At 42.3% G+C, this 18,261-nt stretch overlaps 1 protein-coding gene and 1 long non-coding RNA gene across 2 annotated transcripts in view; one reads left to right on the plus strand and one right to left on the minus strand.

Annotated features, from left to right (window-relative positions):
• The window catches only part of BCL2 (BCL2 apoptosis regulator), a 98,155-nt gene that overhangs the window by 19,799 nt on the left and 60,095 nt on the right, over nt 1-18,261 (minus strand). The window lies entirely within an intron of this gene.
• Nucleotides 2,867-6,741, plus strand: LOC133267200 (uncharacterized). The gene is made up of 2 exons (XR_009742670.1): nt 2,867-3,329; nt 5,870-6,741. It is a non-coding gene; the product is annotated as an uncharacterized LOC133267200 (long non-coding RNA).

The raw sequence follows: 18,261 nt of genomic DNA on the forward strand, positions 1-18,261 counted from the left end.
TAATATTATTCATTAATCATTATGGCATTGATAATAATTTAATTAAAATTGATGAGAATTAAGAAATCTTTCCAGAAAGTTGTATTTGAATTTTCTGCACTATTTGACCGGGATCAGAGTGGAGCAACAAGACTATAAGAATAGAGAAAAACTTTTAAACAGGGAGGGCACTGGAACTAGCCATATTAATAAGTAAGCAACTAATTGAACAAGGAGTGAATGAGTGACAGGGAGAGAGAATGTAGGGACAGAAATTCAGCACTTCTGGTCCTCAACACGAAAGAAATAGAAGGATTTCAATTACATAAGGAAAGACAGGAAATTTAAAGCTGGTAAGAGGACATACTTTTGCATGGGATCCACAATTAGACCATTTTATTACATAAAGAATTTAAATTAGATTGCTACAGGATGCTGAGAAGGCAGTTCACCAAGCTTTAAAACATAATTAAATGTTTCTATAGTAAACACAAGCTGTTAACAGTTATTCCAGACTAATAGTAATAGTAATAGGAGTAGGAGTAGGAATAGGGGTAATGGTGGTAACAACAACAATAATAATAACAATAATAACAATGGAAGCCTTATGCTTGAAGGATTAAATCAGTCTCTGAATTCATGGGATTAGTGTGAGGTCTTCAAGGGGACTATGCAGGACAGGGTGAAGGATGGGAAAGAGAAGACATTATCTTATATCCACCAAATGTGAAGGCATTTCTTTGCCTTCATCTGAAGCAGGTGGTGCTGAGCACAGGCACAGTCTGTGCTGGGTGGATCATGATTTTGGTGAAGACAGGCAGTTTTTAATACATGTGTATTAGCTGAACAGGGGAGTTTTTTTCACTGCCCTTCAGTGTTTCACAAAGATTTTTTCTAAAGTTTCTAGTGTTCATCTAACTAAAAAAAAACTTTGATTGAAAAAAAACCCATGGATTCCTAAAGTAAGATTTGTATAGAAAAAAATCCATCAGATGGGCAGCTTGTCCTGAGGCTGTGCCCAGGAGCACAAGGGCAGCTGTAGCCCAGGTGTCCCCATGGAGGGTCACCCACAGGAGCAGGGCCCCAGACGATGGCGCTGCAGGAGACAACAAAGCCACATTACAGTCTGCAAGGCTGTATCGGTCTTCACTTCTTCTCTACTCTCCCTAGAGGACTCCTCAGTTTATTTTTATTTTTCAGCCTTCCTTGAATCTCTTTCATTTCCTCCCCTCCATAATTATACATCATTATATCATGTATTTTTGGACAGAAGTACGTGAATATTTTTAATGACATCAAGCCTTTTAAAGCTGCATTCACGGAAGAGAATATGACATACGCACCTGCAGTGTGCCACGGGTAACGTAGTGGTGTCTTTCTCACAGTCAGTTGTGCTTCCCAAACTCACTTCCCCACCCCCCAAGTACTTTCACTCATCTCTTTTCAGACCACTAAGCAACCACTGTCAATCACCCTTCACGCCTCATCCCACCACTTTTGCTCTCAGTCATTTGCCCACTGCCATGACTGTGTCAGGAAGCACCTCACCAAACCATTGCAGACGCCCACCCTTTCTTACTCACCTCCTGAACCCTTTCATGCGGGCAGGGATATTCAACAGTAGCTCAGCTAGAGCTGTTAGTACTGCAGTAAATGCAGAAAATCCAAAGCGAGAGAGAGAGGAGGTAACTGAGTGATACAGGCACTAGGTGGGAAGTTCCTTAGACAGAAGATTTAGCAGGTATGACTGTCTCGGTGGGACTGGGGAGTGCAGAACACTGGTATGCTTGAAGCACTTCTGCAATGAAACAACTACACCCAGAGGCAGGTCCCCTTAGATTCAGTAAGTACAGTGATCTCAAGAGAGAAAAACTCTTCCAGAAGGTGATTCAGAGAAGAAGCAGCCTAATGTGGCTATTCCCATGTTGCCCTCCGGAGAAACCTCTCTCCCCTCTGTTGAGCATATAGGGAAAGTCCTTGCCTACACACCCGAGCAAGAATACCTCATTTAATCTCTGTATCTTGGTGCATCATCTGTGGATGGTGGTAATGAAGTGCTTGACTGGGGCAGGTGGAGGAGTGTTCCTGGAAGGTGAATGCAACAGCAGCTGTGGAGAATTGCCCACAGTAGGAAATGATGAGTGGCTCTGCATGTGCACAGAGCTGGGAGTCCCCCACAAAGCAGTTGCCCATGACGGCTGAGATCAAGGATAGATTCTCTTCTCTCTGCTACTCTTGTAGAAAGGGTCAAGGTATTTCCTTTTGGGAACTGTGTAACATGGCAAGTCAGTTTTAGCTGTGTTTATCTTGAGTGGTTTTATATTCCTGCATGAGCTTGCTGTAGTAAAAGAAAGGCTGCCATTAGCATTTGCATATCTCCTCAGTTTTTGAGTGGAAAATGATTACAAGAAGAAATTTCTCAACAACTCTTCAACCTGAACATAGCTTATCTTTTCTTTCAGCCTACTGTTGAATGAAATATCATTTCAAGCTAAGGGAGGCACTATTTGACAAAACAATAGATATCTCTCCACACCTGTCAAGTTAAAGAGCTATTAGAAGATACTCTATATAGATCTATTATCTTACATAAGTATTATGCAGAAACTAAACATACTATTCTCTATAAATAAATCTAAAGGGTAAATATTGGCGATATATATATGCATATCATGTACATATGTATATTATATATATGCATATACATACATCAGTACATGTGCACGTATGTATAATACTGAATGGTGTGAATAACTATGTGAAAAATCAAGACCCATGTAAAGAAATTAAATACTGCATTCCATTGCCGTTTTCCCAGCTAATGCCTGTCCTCTGAAATAGTTTGATTCATTAGCCGAGTCCACCACTGAGTGGTTACAGATGCAAAAGACCTATCTTAGACACTGTAAAGGCTCAGCACTAGAGCCTGCACTTACTTCCCTTAAGCACCTGCTTCATCCACAGCCTTGACTTTGGGCAGGTACTTGGCGTGCTAAACTGAACTTTCCCACAGTTCAGAGACTAATCTCTCATCTACAGAAATGATCCCAAAGCAAAGCTTGTTGTGTTACCAGAGGTATGAGGGTAGTGTCTGCACAGAGACTGGGCAGATCCTGGAAGAGAATGGCCTGGACCATGCACTTAGGGTTTCAATTACGAGGTTCACTTAATGCAAAAAGCCTGCTGCTGCAGAAGGCCACAGATGTTTTGTTACTCTTCCTTACTTCTTCCTATCTTTACAGACATCACAGGCACACCGTGCATAATACGGGTTTATTCAAGCTTTCTACTCGGAACTGTGACCTGACCCCAGATCGCTGAAGATCTTATCCCAGCTAGCAGATGCCTGTGTGAGATCTTACAGTTCTTGTCCTTCACAAACACTTTGTAGCCCTGTCTATTGACAATTAAATCTCCTTATTGTGAAGCAAATAATGATAACAGCATTTTCTGTGTCCACATGTTCCCTTGACTGATAAAATGCTCAGTATATATTGAGAATATAAGTGTGCTCAGTCCATTCACAACACACAGTAAGTGCGCAATTCAATTAACTAATGCAATTCATATTTCATTAGGACAGAAGCTGTTTGTGACCTTATCCGGACAACAAATTCATGACAGAATTGCAGAATTTTAATTAGACAGGAAAATAACAAAGACAAATGAAACAGAGGGAAAACGCGCTGCCTGGCAGAATTGTTACACAGAACTTAAAAACAAAAGATGTGGTTGTTCTGCTACATCCTTCTCCTTCCCCCTTACTAATGATGCAGAGAACAAAACATTATTGCCTTTCTTTGCCTCTGATTAACCATTTGTAGAGAAGGCTATCCCAGCACTGCTCCTATGCACCTGGTATGGTACCGAAGGACACAGGAAAGAGAAATGTAAGGGCCTGGTTTACCTTTTTTTAAGGAGTATTTAAGTGAAGAACAGCTTTCCTAAGAAAAATAATTTTTATATCAGTTTTTCAGATTTGTTACAAAGGCCCAAATATTGGGCCCTAAAATCATTTGTGAAGGAAAGCGGTAAACGAGCATCAACAGATATGATTAATAAGATTACTTGTTAGCATGATTAGAACAAAATAACCCACAAAATCACAGTACATAAAGGACTGTGCTTAAAGTAGAGAAGGATTCCTGTGTTCAGCTGCAATTGCTGTAACATTTCTTTTTGTGATACTCTTAAGAAAATGGGAACAGATTAATAAGGTTAGTTATTATGGTCCTATAGTAGTTTCCTCCTTAATCCAAAGTATTACCATGTATGCTGACCCCATGTGAGAAAAATGGCTCCCTACTGTTTGTAATTCAGTTTCATTATTTTACTACATATTGACAAACCTGTGTCTTGTATTACAGAAACATAAAAGGATGAGATCCTTTGGTTTTTAAATAGTACATTTAAAGAGACGACAGAAGGATGAAACTACCCGATCAGAGTTCACGGTCTTCAAAACATGCTCCCTCCCCCTGCCCTTCTCCCAGACTATGACTTATGTTTTGAAGATAAAATCAGTAAATAAATTTTGTACAAAGCTGGCCAGGTTTTGTATTAACGGCAAGACACTGTATATGAAGCAATTGGATATGCATCAAGATGTGTCTGTTTAATCAGGATATTTGTTGATCTGGGTCAGTAACAGGATAGTTATTTGTCCCTGGCCAGCGGGTGGCAATGGCAGCAAATGGCTTATAGTAGACCAGGATTGATTTTGATAACATGTCCAGATGGGTATGATTTAAATAAGTAAATATATTGCTTTGTATAAAGAGATATTTTAAAATTAATTTTAAACCAATGTTTACATCTGCCAGTCACTAGATGCTACATATACACTCTTAATATTTGACTCAGGAATACAATCGGTAAAGAAAAATTGCCTCCCCTTCTCTGATCCTAAAACCTCTGATGTTTTTCTTCTTTATGCTATATTAGGTCAAAACATTAGATCAAGTTCGCTGTATATTCATATTATTTAGTAGTGCTTTTATCAAACTTACTGTGAGCTGACACTAATTTTACTGGAACAGATGAAGTTACTTTATTGTCAAATATGTTTTTAGTGCAGTGAAAGCATCAAAACAGTACAGCTGCTAAAGGAGACCATGAAAAGGGAGTTTCCAGAACTCACTGATATTAGCTGCTCACCCATACATTCCCTTCTTCTCAAGTTTCAAGATGAGATTATTACAAAAAAAGGCTGATTTGTCAAAAAAAAAAAAAAAAAAGAAAGAAACTGTCTGAACAAATCTGCAAATAAACCAACTTGGGGGAATTCCCACGCCTGTGTCTAACCTCCGTGATCAAAATAAGGCATCCTCAACCCGATAAAAGATTCTGCTGATTTTTTAGGACTTAGTCAGATACCGATTGGGTTTGTGACCATCACAGCTCCTGCTTCAGGAAAACTGCACTTAACCATGGCTGGTCTAGCCTGTGCCAGACCCCTCACAGGCCAGCAGGGTGACTGCTTGAGGATGAGCAGGGCTACAGGGACCAGCGTGGTGGCCATTGCTGGTCACAGCAGCAGCATCTCGCCCAGCCCCAAGCACTGCCCTAAGTCCCGCTACCATAGGGGAGCCAGGCCTGGGCTATTTATTTGTAATGAGTACCGCTGTGGAGCCAAATTGCTGTGTACGGCTTCCTTTTAATTTTTTTTCCTGTTAAGTTTTTGGCTTGCCTGATGGAGGACAGGGAGGAAATGCATCCCAGCAAAATTGCCTCTCATCGGACTTGCGGGGGCCTCATTCCAGTCTGCGTGCTAGCCTTGGGCTGACCATGTTACAGACACTGTACTGGCATTATTTTAACACTTTTCTTTTTTTTTTTCTACACTTAAATTTACAAATTTGATGCCAGATTTTTTTTCTTTCTCTTACAGTACTGCAAAACTGCAGTCACAACACAGCTGTGTTGGGATCTGCTCTGCACTGCCACTGATACCACCAACAGCTTTTAGATAGAAAGAAGCTGAGGCTAAAGAGCAGAGAATATTTCTCACCCCACATTGTTCTCAGAGACTATTTCTGGCACACAGGAAGGACTCGCAAAATCACCATCAAACTTATTTTAGCCAATTCCATACGCGACTTGAAGTATTCCAGAGGTGTGCGTCAAGCCTCAGAGAACTGATAGCAAATTTTGTTCCCTGGTTAGACATAGAACTAAAAGTATGACACTCTAGGGGCTGCCAGGGAGTACTTTCTTTAAACAGCAGCGAAAACAGCCTTCAAATGATACATGAGAATATTAGCAGGAGTGGGTCCAAATACTGCATTCTAAAATGAACACTTTGATAATCATAACAATGTGGTTTGAAAAGCATCACTTTAAAAGGTCAGCTATACCACCCTCTGACTCCACACTGAAAGCATAGCGGATATATTGAGTCATACATATTGTTCATTGTCATTTGCATTTGGTGAAATCCCTGCATTTTACTCAATTTAGTAAGCAAGCACCGCCTTGGGCTCCCTTGGCAATACTCACCTCTAAATGCAGTTACTGTTTGTTGGGCTAAAATATCTTGTCCCATCCTGCAGCAGTAAATCACTCTTTGGTCTTTTGATCAGTGTTTGTCCTTTCAAGCCTGTGAGTCATTTCACGTTACTGGAAAGAGAGGGAGCGGCACACTAGAGCAATGCGGGTATTTTGAGCTTCACCTCTGGGATACATTCATGCATGTTGCTCTGAACAAAATGACCGTCTGTATCAGTCTGCAGACTGCCACTAGTGCATAAAGGTCTAACTTCATATTTGTGTGGACAAACACCAGCTTAATTCTACAGACACCATGTAGCATCACCAGGCTACATGTCATGAAAAGGCCTTACCGAAGGTAAGTACACCTTTTGCATTCCAGCCTTTTTTGAAACTGTCCTTGGGATTTGACCTCATGGCCTTTTCTCTATTTTTTGCACATCACTTATCACTAGTAGGGACTGTTTGACTTTCCAATAGTCATGTGAGTGACATATCCAACCAGAATATGGCGGAAGCTGTCCTCGCCCTTCCGGGGGCTACATCTGAAGAGTAAGCAAATTTTGTGGGTATTTAAACCTTTTCTTATTTTCTATGAGCACTGTAAGAATGACTCATTCGTGCTTCAGCTGGAATGCATAGTTGGTAAACACTGGCAGGGAGCAATCGCATTTCTAGATTTGTAAATCCAAATAGTCCATGCTGCACCGACTCTTGCGTCCTGTTACTGATCTGAGTTGTTGGTGGGAAGGGCAGGGCAGGGGCTCAGCTCACACAGCTGGACAGGTCTGGTACTACAGCAGCTGATGTAGGAACCAAGAGCTGTCCAGCAACAGAGATACCAGGAAGAGGTGGAGGAAAGGAACAGAGGCACCTTCCCATCATAGCACTGATAGAGGCTTTCAAACCATTTCTGAAAATAACAATTAAAAATTAGAAAAATAAACCCTACAGACATGCATGGATATGCAAAGCAACATGGAGCCCAGTCCAAAGACCACCAAAGGCAGACTCCAGTCACGGATGTTTTGGATTGAGCTCTGCATGGAGGGTAGTCAAACACATGCCCCTGCCACACACACACTTTTATTTCAAATCTAGATGGTTTGCTGACTGCATATATACCATGCAGAAACTGCTCAGGACACAAGTCACCTCAAAGTGCATTTATAAAACCTAATGCTTTTATAGTGTCCTGGAACCATAATGTTGTTTGCAATGATTTTTGTAAGGGTTCAATGAACATGCTCCATCCAAGAAGGTATGCATGTCTGTAGACAGCCACTTACACCTTCTCCTTGATATGGACAGAAAGACTAGTGCTCAGAGGGTTTCATTTAGAACCCTAACACAATCTACACAAGCAAAGGAGATGGAAAATTTGGAATGGGAACCTCCTGACTTGCTCCCTCTCTCCATTAGCCGCCAGAAGGAAAGCACAACAGTCTCGCTGGGGCAAACGCTGAGCATCATCTGTGGATCCTTCCTGTTTTCCTACTCCTGTTGGACTGGGGCATCTGGGCTGCCATGCCCCATAGCAACATTGTCCTCATAGTTGTTTGCCTGTTGATTTCCCAGTCCCCACTAAGGCTGCAGCTCATGCAGCTCTGCATGTGTCCCCTGCTGCTGTGAAGTTTCTCTGAGATTCAGCACATCCCTCCAGTGATGCCTGTTCAGAGTTACCCGCTGATAAGTAATAATATGTAAAACTCAATTACATTCATATTCATAGCTGGCTGCTACTTACAATGTTAACGATGGGGAAACTTGCCCTACAGGAATGAGGATGGGGACAAACTTTTATTAGCCCCACATGGGCTTTTATCTGTTTTAAATGTTACATTGTCCCAGGGAAAGAAGAGCCATTGTTAACAACAGCGTTGGAGGCAGTCAGCTGCACTCAATTTAAAATTAAAAGGGTAAGAAAAAATAAATGAAAAGGAAAAAAAAAAAAACAGGTCTGCCTGCTGCACTGCAGTATGGCAGGCTATGGTAACTTGCCCCAGAAACGTTTTATTGAATCCAGCCCTTCAGTACAAAAGAATTCATTAACTGCTTCATGATGCAAAGTCTGCTAAAGACATTACACTCACTGGCCAGCGTGAGGCTGTTCCCATATGCTGTAGTGTTGCCTTCACTGATCAGCATCAAGCCCCAAATCGCATCTACGTGTCAATATTACCAAGTCATGAGCATAAATGTTGAGTCCCTGGTTCTGATTCAAGCCCACGCCACATTCTTACAGTAATGCTGATGAAGTCAGGACTGAGAGAGCTCAGCTTAGGCAAAGGCACAGGCTGGGAGTGTTAAGTACAAAGCTGGTGTTTAAAATCAGCTGGTGTTGGGGCTCTTGTGGACTGAGCTTCCTCCTATGTCTGCATAAGGACTACTGGTGCTGCAAGACACCTCCTGCCTTCCCCAGCACACTGCCTGTGCCACACAGGCAGCACATGGATGGCATTAAAACCACTGTGCTGACTCTATGCGCCAGCCTGATCCCGCACTGCTGGGTACACCTCTCCTTGGGGCAGTGCAGGATCCACTCCAATAAAGTTATCCCAGTGTGAAAACTAGCAGAACCAGATGCCTGCTGCTCGAAAAACAATACGACATGAATGTACTCTCTCTGTTACTGGGGGAACCTCACCTTTGAAAATGTTCTTTTATTGGGCTTAAAAAGGCCGGGAGCAAGAGACGCCAGTGCGACACTGGAAACTGCTAGAATCTCCACATCGATTTAAGATTTCCATTCACTATCATAAATTTTCCAGTTTGCACTTCACTGACGCACTCAGTGCTGAAAGAGATGCACTAGTGGATCTTTATTATATTTATTGACCAGGTGGCCTTTACTGCCCAAATTACACTTGCTGCCTTCTATTCATCACGTGGACTTAATGAACAGAGAGGCTGGCGGATGTCAAACAACCAGGAAGGAGAAACAAAGGAGAAGCCAGGTACAGTGTCACCCAGCTTGAATTAGCCTACTGGTACGTTTCACGTGGCTGTATCCATTCAGCTCCCCTGCAATCCCGGTGTGAATGAACCAGAGTCATTGCTGAGCAAACAGATAAGAGTCTGGAGGAACTGATCAATATATTTAGATAAGGTGTAACAACAATACGTAGCAACCTGCCTCTTTGTCTGTGCTTGGTAAAGAGAAGATGAGAGGAAAATAAAAATCCCTGTATTGCCTGTTTCAGGCTGAATTCTTCTCTTTGACACTATGGTTAATCGACACCACCGTAACCACGGAGTTAGTCTAAATTCAGGATAACGCAGTGGCTTTATTATGAAACAAGCACTGAAATACAGTTGGAAAGTCCTAGGTCTCCTTGGCAAATGAATCTTTTGAACTCAGCTCAGCCACCTGCACTTTCATGCACACTGTTTTAAAGAGAAGATGATGTAAGTTTAAAAATAATTTGAAATATGTTAGTCATGCTTGAAATGGCCAAACGAAGGTTAGAGAAAAGCTGCAAAAAACCCCCAGCAACTTAACTGAACGTGAGGTGACATTAAAGGGTACATAAATATTTATATGTAATTTTATAGTAGTATGTTATATACTGTACTGTTTTTGCTCGCACACAGTGATTCCAGCACTCATTAATTGGAATTTCTTCAACTCTGAAAAGGACCTTTATGGGCTTGAGAAAAACTAGGACAACACTGAATATGAAGTAGGTTTTGAGACAAGAGCCATTTACGTGACCAAGGCTGTATTCAATTGCCTTTGCTGTTTTCTTGCAGAGAAAGAGCTGAACAGTTTTAAATAATGGAAGAAAAGAGTCTGTTTATAGAACTGGAAATGAGACTCTACCTGCAGAGGCTGAGTACGCAGCCAAAGTCTTCCTCTGGCTTCACTTAAGTTTGAGTTTATTACAAAGCTAAAGAGGGCATACTTCATCTTTTTCTTCTTAAACTATATAAATATATATGTAGGCACACACAGGACCGAAAGAGCAAGTCTGTCTGTATGAAATCCCTTCTATCTTTAGCTGAATATTTTTCTGCTGTGTCAAATTCAGAACACAGTGCAAAACCTGTGCAAAACTCTAGAGAGGAGTATTCTGAGACCTATTCAGTTTTCAGGGGATTTTTTCCTTATTGATAAAATTAAGACTATGAGCATACCTGTGTCTTATGTAAGAATCTCTCACCCTTCTTTGACTACATGTTTGTAGGACAAAGTGTTTAACACAGGAAATTCACCAATTGCACATTATAAACGATCTGTTGCTAATCAAATTTTACAGAAAAACTTACCAAATAGCTTATGGGTTAAAAAAACCCAAACAAACCCAATATTAACATTGTGTGGCATCCACGTTTGTCCAAATGTATTCTCCATAAGCACACACTGTATTACCCTCTGGGAAAAAATTCAACCAAACTGCCTCCCCTCACTAAAGTGCAAGGTGTGTGGACAGGTTTCTTTAAACACATTTTCTTTTCAGTTTACTTGGGTACTTTATTTATAGCCTGGCTCAAACTTCCAGCTGTGGTTTTAGCTTCAGTTTTCATCCACTGAGTCCAGTCGATTTCAAGTGTTGTTTTGGTGTGAGAGGTGTTGATCACCCAGCCCTTAGGAAGGCTTACTGCTTGGCAGCTGGCAACGCTGAACCCTTCAACACTAGCAGCGTACAGGCGGGCCCACAAAATGATTCATACCTTTAGCTGTCATTTTAAGCATGCCTGTCCCAGATTTAGGCAACCCCTCTCAGTTCTGCAAGTACTGATGTTCTACCTTTGCACCAGTAATATTTTCCTAGGTCTCTGGATGCTGGCTGCCTATTTGGCTTTGCTCTGGCTTGATCTGGTATGCGCCTACACAGATCACTGTCAAGATCAGGCCTTACAAAAAGAGGACTTGTATTATCCTCCTGCTACTACTCCCCTTTTTGGGAGATTCAAGGTTTGTTCCCTCCCTTGCTGATTATAAGGACTACAAGATGACCTACAAGACTATAAGATAGCATCCCTTTTAAGTGGGTCTCTCCCCTTTTGAAGCTTTTCCATTCTGTTTTGAGTACTTAAAATTAGTCCTTGGAAGAGGATGTATCCCACATCTTATGCCTGGGCCAGCATCAGGCTGTGGAGTCAGTCCGCAATGGTGTCTAACACAGTTATTGCAGGCAAAATGAAACAGTATCAAGAGGAGACCACAGAGATGAAGGCTTGCTATGTAACTCAGTGCGGTGGGAAGATTCCTCAGAGATGGCCACTTCAGCCCTCAGCAAGTTCTTTGTGAAGACCAACCCAATGCATGTTAAGCTTATGCTTTCTGATTGCAGGATTCACAGTAATTATAACCCTAGCATTTGGATTCATATCAGAAAGAAGCAGTTCATGGCCAAGTGCAATTGTAAATACCACTTAGATTTTAGCAAAGCCTAAGCCAACAGATAGATTTCTACAATCCAGAAAATGCTGAGCTACAAAGTTCCTGATCTGCCTGCTAGAGCCAGGGATGCTGTAATAACCATGACCTTAAGCTGCAATCACGCACTTTTTTCCTTTGAACATTTGTTTTAAAGGATCCTAAATTAACTGCAGACATAACAATGATACAAACTGTCCTGTGATCTCCTAGGACAGGCACATTATCACCTGTCTAACAGTGTGCATAGGTTTTTTTTTCCCCCAGGTGAAAAAGAAAATCTCTTCCATAGCAAAAAGTACCGTGGAATGACCAACAGCTGTGACAGGGTGGTAGCAACACCGTCTAGTTAGTAAAGACTATCACTCAGCTTTAGAAGCATTATTTCCAGGGAGATGGAGATTTCTGACCTTGAGATACTGGCTCCTTAGAAAGATGAAAGTAGCATCACACTAGCAAGACATCAGGGGCATGCAAGAGCGAAGGTCTTGCGGAGAGGACAAAGTCATCCACAAGCCCCTCTGCCCCTGAGCCACCTGAAAACCTGAGAATATGCCCAATGCCTGTTTCCCAGGGCAAACACTTGAGGAAAAAAGAAAAAGAACAAGAGTCTGGGAACATACTCAGCTGTATCTTCAAAGGCAAAGGGGCGTATTGTACTCAGACACACCAAGAGCAGCTTCCCTTGTGCAGATACAAAATGTCCCTCTATCCTGCACATGCCGGAGAATAATTTTCAGCGTGGCTACCCAGGTGGTTATGTGTTACTACCTGCAGATAAAGAACACCATGCTAAAGTGTATTTTAACTGCATATCCAAAACGCTCTACATCCGTTCAGCTTGGATGGGTTCAGTGGTTCAGTTAACGTAAGCTCAGACTAGTCTGAACCTGTTAAGTGCTCGATTAAGCCCGATCCACTGCACCTCTTTATTTTCTGTGTAGCTGGATTCTGTTTTTTCCATGACACAAGCATTTCCCTAGCCTTTTGAAAAAAAAGCATTTAGCTAAGAAGCACGGAATAGTAGTAAGTTGTTTGCTCTCTATATGCTATGACAGAAATAAAGTTAACATGATAGATTAGTACTGAGTGGAAGTTATTTTTCTCAAGATGTCATACTTGTGCTTCAGAAATGAGTGATCTTGAGAGGCAAAGTACCAGCAAAAGCACCAAAATATACATCATGTATAGCAAAACAAATACCATTTAAAAAATGTCTTACAAACTCGTGCTGAGCCATACAAAGGCCAATAAACATTTGCTTGTCATAGGGCAAAGCAATGGTTGTGCATGCAGAGGAAATTCTATCTACACCGCAAGAGTATGTGTCTGGGCTTAAAACTAGGTAAATGGATCACATCTTCATCTGGTGTAAGTCACAAAAGCTATGGAGATTTCAGTCAGGTTTTAAATTATTATTCCTAATGAGCTCTTGCTCCACAGTGTCTGCAGAGATGCTTGGTTTACAAGGCCACAGCTTTGAAAATTCATAATCTTCCTTTTAGGCTTCTCCATCAGGAATTCCTCATACAGATTTGCTGTTTGATCCTCCACAGGAGGAAAAAAAAAAGCTGAGTAACTCCCATCTCTTTTGGCTACTGTCAAATAGACAAATAGACATAGGCACAGAAATTAAAACTCTGCTCAATTCAATCTGGGAATGAAAGAAGAACATGATTGGGTTGGGGGGAGGGGGGTAAAAATTAAAGCCCACAGAATAGATTGCCTCCATCAGCTCTCATGGGTCCTATGAGCTCCTATGACACAAACAAACTGTGCCTCCCAAAGCAGGGATGACGGGGAGTTTCCCTTGAGGGCTGTAGCTATAGTTTATGAATGTGCAACTTCATTAGCAGCCGGTGACGCCATTAGACAGGGCTCTTAATTTCTTGGCTTGGACAAAACTCTCCAGGGGCCATCACGGCTGTATGCCACGCACAGAGATCTCATTGCTTAGGGTGAGGGAGATGGCTTTCAAAGTCACCCTGAGAAAAGACCCAGGAATTCTAAGATCATTCTTTGGACTTGCAGAAAGTAAAGCATTTTGTTTCAGGCTTTGCAGAGCCAAACTGCTGTAACTTGTAGAGACACCTATTCTGTGGTATGGAACCCACTCACCCTCCCAGGTGAGGAGCTGACTGAAAATCACGTGTAGCCTAGCAAGGCTCCTCTTTCTATTATTAGAGGAGAAGTACAAGCCTGTTTATTTCTAACATGACTTCACACTGTGGTTAATTTTTTTTTGAGGAAAAAAAATGAAAAACAAAAAAAGGAAAGCTCATAAGCAGCTGATGACCTGCTCCGTGTAGGTCAGTTACAGAGGAGCAACTGTACTCTTCACAAAGGACTTCTGATGTAGACAGCAAGCAAACAGTGATTTCAGATGGGCTGGGCTTGCGGGATGGTGATGGCAGGGGACATTTGTGGCAGGCCTGAACTCTTTCGCCGATTAGCTCAAGCCAGGACAGACCTCAGAGTCCTGCTCTCTGGGAATGAGGGTTTTTGGGAAGCCCATGACAGTGTCTGGCCAGCTGGGGGATGCTGCTGAGGCCCAGAGCTGCCTTCTAATCCCTTTACAAAGTGATGGAATAAATGACCCTGCAAATAGTGGTTGTGGTGGGATGGATGCAGGCAACTAACAGTGGGAAGATGGTAGAGATTCAAACATCTACTGAGAAGAAAGGAGCTGTGAGAGAAGGGAAAGAAAGGTCACGCTGAATGTCATGTCTTTCACTATTCAAATCTGTCAGGTCACAGATGCTTTCAAACTGCCCGTAAAGCTTTAGGTTGGTTCGTCCAATTAAGCACTGCTTAAAGCTTTAAGCAGAGTTTAAATTTTGGCCAGAGACATAAAGCAACAGTAGTAGCATTCAACAAAAGCCTATGGTGATAACAAGACGTGGTGAACGTTGTACTAATAGAATTCCCACAGTGTGCTCTGGCTGCTCCTGTAAGATTCTCACATGTATTTTGGAGAGAAGGGGGATATATAAGTTGTTATTTGTACATGCCGTATCAACTGCTATTCCTAACGCATTCGTCTGGCATGATTTTCTGTTCCTTTCCTTAAAATCTCCTTTTATGGCTGCCATGCAGTAGATCTGTTATTTTTAAACTACCGCATTTTTTTTTTTCTCTTAATACTCATCTGATTGTTCAAAGCCTGACCATGGACTCTCAAAATATACATCTGCATTTTTCCACAGCTTAATGCCCAGTTCATTTTAGATTTTTATCAGCAGAAGGATTTCAGCCTGGGAGGTTTTGAGGCTTCAGCCTCAGTGGCTACAGGTGGGAAGTGTTGATTCATTAGCAAGCATGCTCCGAAGGCTGCAAAACAACTTTCTGCCGCAGCACCGAGGCTGAGCAATGAGCTCTCTATCTGATGTACTGGAGTTTCCAATGCAAGGCATTTTCAAGAAGCATCAGCAGTTTTGAGCTGCTGGTATGAGTGGAGTGTAGTTTTTTAAAGTGCCCCAGACTCCCCCTTCTTCCCACTTTTGTGCTGCTGTTCTACTCTGGAAACTTCTTTTTGGTGTTGATTTCTCAATGCTTACGCTTTCATTTAAGAGAGCTGCTCTTCAAGGCAGCACCAAGGCTGATGCGAAGTGGTTCAGCTCCACTGACTTTTCACTGGAGTTGTGTTAGCTTGTACCACCTGAGAGAGAGTCCTCCCTGCATTCTCAGAATCAGATCTGCTGTATTTAGAAGCAAAAATCAATTTCAACAGTTTCTTAATCTCATTAGCTCTATAAAATCACGCAGCAGGGCAGGGAATGGCAGCTGGCAGGCATCTGTTACAGAACAAATTTTACCAGTGAATGGAACATCTCCTCAGCCATCTGTTTGTAATGTGTAGAAAGAGGAATTACCATCGCTGGTGACTTCAGCCTTGGAGATATTTGCCGGAGAACTCATGTGGTCATTCAAAAAATACCTTAGACGGTCATGCACCCAGCATACTTGAGATGAGCACTGACCTCATTCAGATAGGGGGGAAAAAAAGAGAAAAAGAAAAAGCTCTTACAGATTTACAGATTGAAGAATTAGCAGGTGGCTGTGCATAACGATGACCACATTAGGATCAAGTGGAATAAAGCATCAACCAAGGAAATGTATGACAGAAATTTAAACGCGTCGCTGTCCTCAAACTTGACACAGTAGCGTAACTGACTGGCAGCAAAAATTAGCAATAGAAAGAACTGACAAAAAACATGGTTTTATAAAGACATCCACAGTTCCACAGGCAAGTTCAAAACAGAAGAAGCCTAAAACTAAGTCTGGACAGAAGGACATTTCTACTAAACAAGGAAATACAGAAGCAGTGATAAAATATACCAAGTATAAAAGATTGGGGAGAGCCAAAAGGACATAAATTCAGTTAGTAAAGGATTTAGAAATGAACATAGGAGCCTGGTGTGAAAAGCCTAATGCCTTTTCCTGTGTTACCAACCCAGTGAAACAAGTATGAGGCTTATCCAGTGGGGAAGCACCACATTTCGGAGCCACACATGGGAATACTGGGGGTAACATGGCTTGGTCAGTATCATGTCTGTCTCTGTCCTGATGTGCTCTTGTGTTTGTGGACCCATAGCTAGCTTGGAGCCCCAGTAGTGGCACAGCATGGTTTGGAAAAGTTCCACAGCTCAGAGACATGTTGGAAAACTCGAGAGAGAATCACAAAAATGATGCAGGGCCAGGAGACAAGTCTACCACTGTAATCTATCTACCTGATATGATCATTTCACCTATATTTCTGGAGCCACTTGGTGACACTTCATTTTGGCCCAAAACACTACAATATAAAGTCTTTCAGGTTGAGTGAGACTTTTGCATGACACACATGCTACATAGCAAGTAGGCTAGACAAGTTAATAGCCACTTATGCCCTAACCACTACAAATCTAAGGAGAATCTTATTCTTCGCCACAGATCAGATACACCTTTAACTATGCTCCATCCAGGTCTCTCCTAGCCAGTTTGCAGGTGGCAATGCAAGGCATAAAGCATGCAAGGCTGCACTGATGTTGGATCCAGTAGCAGAAGACCTGCACCAGCCAACTGGTACGCCAGAGGAACAGCAACATTCTCCAATGAATGCAACCTGGTAGGTATTTAGAAACATCTCCAGGTATGGCTGTTTTGCAAAAATAAAGTCCAGTATTTACAAAGCTCTTTGTGAACTTACATGGGCACTCCAAGGAGTCTTACTGACTCACAGAACCTTTGCAATGAAAGGAGACCTCAAGTTCTCAAGTGTATGTGTGAAAGGAGAGCTCTTGGGAGAGCAGATGAGGATTTTTATAACTATCAGAGCTGCTGTCATTAGAGTTGAGCCCCTTTTCACCCACAGCAAAAAAGTCAAGGGCAAGAGAGTGTCATCACTGACCACTGAGAGTGCCATTTATGTGAGGAGGGAGAGACTTCTGGGCGCTGTTGGAAGGGTACTGCTGCTGGGCTGCTGAAATTTTAGGGTGGGAAGCAGGAAAGAGCCATATTTTAGAATATGAAGGCTGGAAGATTTTGCAATGAATTTGAAGGTTCACCAGCTGTAGACACGCCACAGCTTGCACTGGGCCTGCAGCTAGAAAAATTAAATCCTGTAGCATGGAGATCTTGAGAAAAACTTCTTATAACTAAGGACATCTTCAGATATACAAGCAGAGCTTTCTAATCAGCCTACAACTGCCTACCCACCTTGCCCTGGGAGAGGCTTAACCCATGATAGCCCCAAGCCCTGCAAGCAACCTGCAACCAGGGTTGAGTCTGGCCAACCCCATGTATGACACCAGGGCTTCCCTGCCCAGAGCAGAGGGAGTTTTAAACATTTAAGAAAGGCCTTAGTGAAAATCAGCTGTCTGAGAAAGGAGCTAGCCCAGAGAATATGTGGTAGACAAACTATGACCTCACCCCAAGGCCAGAGTGTGGTATTAAGTCGGGATTGCAGAGCAATGCCTCTATCCTTGGGCAGTTTATAGACACATTTGGAAGCACTTACTTTCCTTCAAATTAAAAAATAACCCAAAGGCCTGTACATTCTGCTTCCTTCCAAAATTACCTCTCTGATCTAACCCAGCGGGTCTGGGCTCACCCCACTCTGCAGGGATATGGGAAGACCCGTGATCATTCCTCTCCCAGCCCAAAGGGATTGCAGCCCACTGCTTCACTTTGTTTCAAACCCAACATTGTGGGTTATCCCGAGGTGAAAATGCAGCAAGTCCCTCCTGCTGTAGGGTTTCTACAGCTCACAGCTAATTTATTGAGACAGAGGGAGGAACAAGCCCTGTGATGGAGCAGCAGATGCTCTCACCCAGGCACTACCACGAGATTTAGCATGTATCGCACCAAAGGGCTGTGTGCCCAAAAGTGCATCTGCTCACCACCACCACCCATTAGATAGGGAATGTTAT

The sequence above is a fragment of the Pezoporus flaviventris genome, unplaced genomic scaffold, assembly GCF_033815535.1.
Source record: "Pezoporus flaviventris isolate CSIRO_AGI_PZ_B2104156 unplaced genomic scaffold, CSIRO_AGI_Pfla_v1 ptg000007l, whole genome shotgun sequence".
In the NCBI taxonomy this organism is placed as follows: Eukaryota; Metazoa; Chordata; class Aves; order Psittaciformes; family Psittacidae; genus Pezoporus; species Pezoporus flaviventris.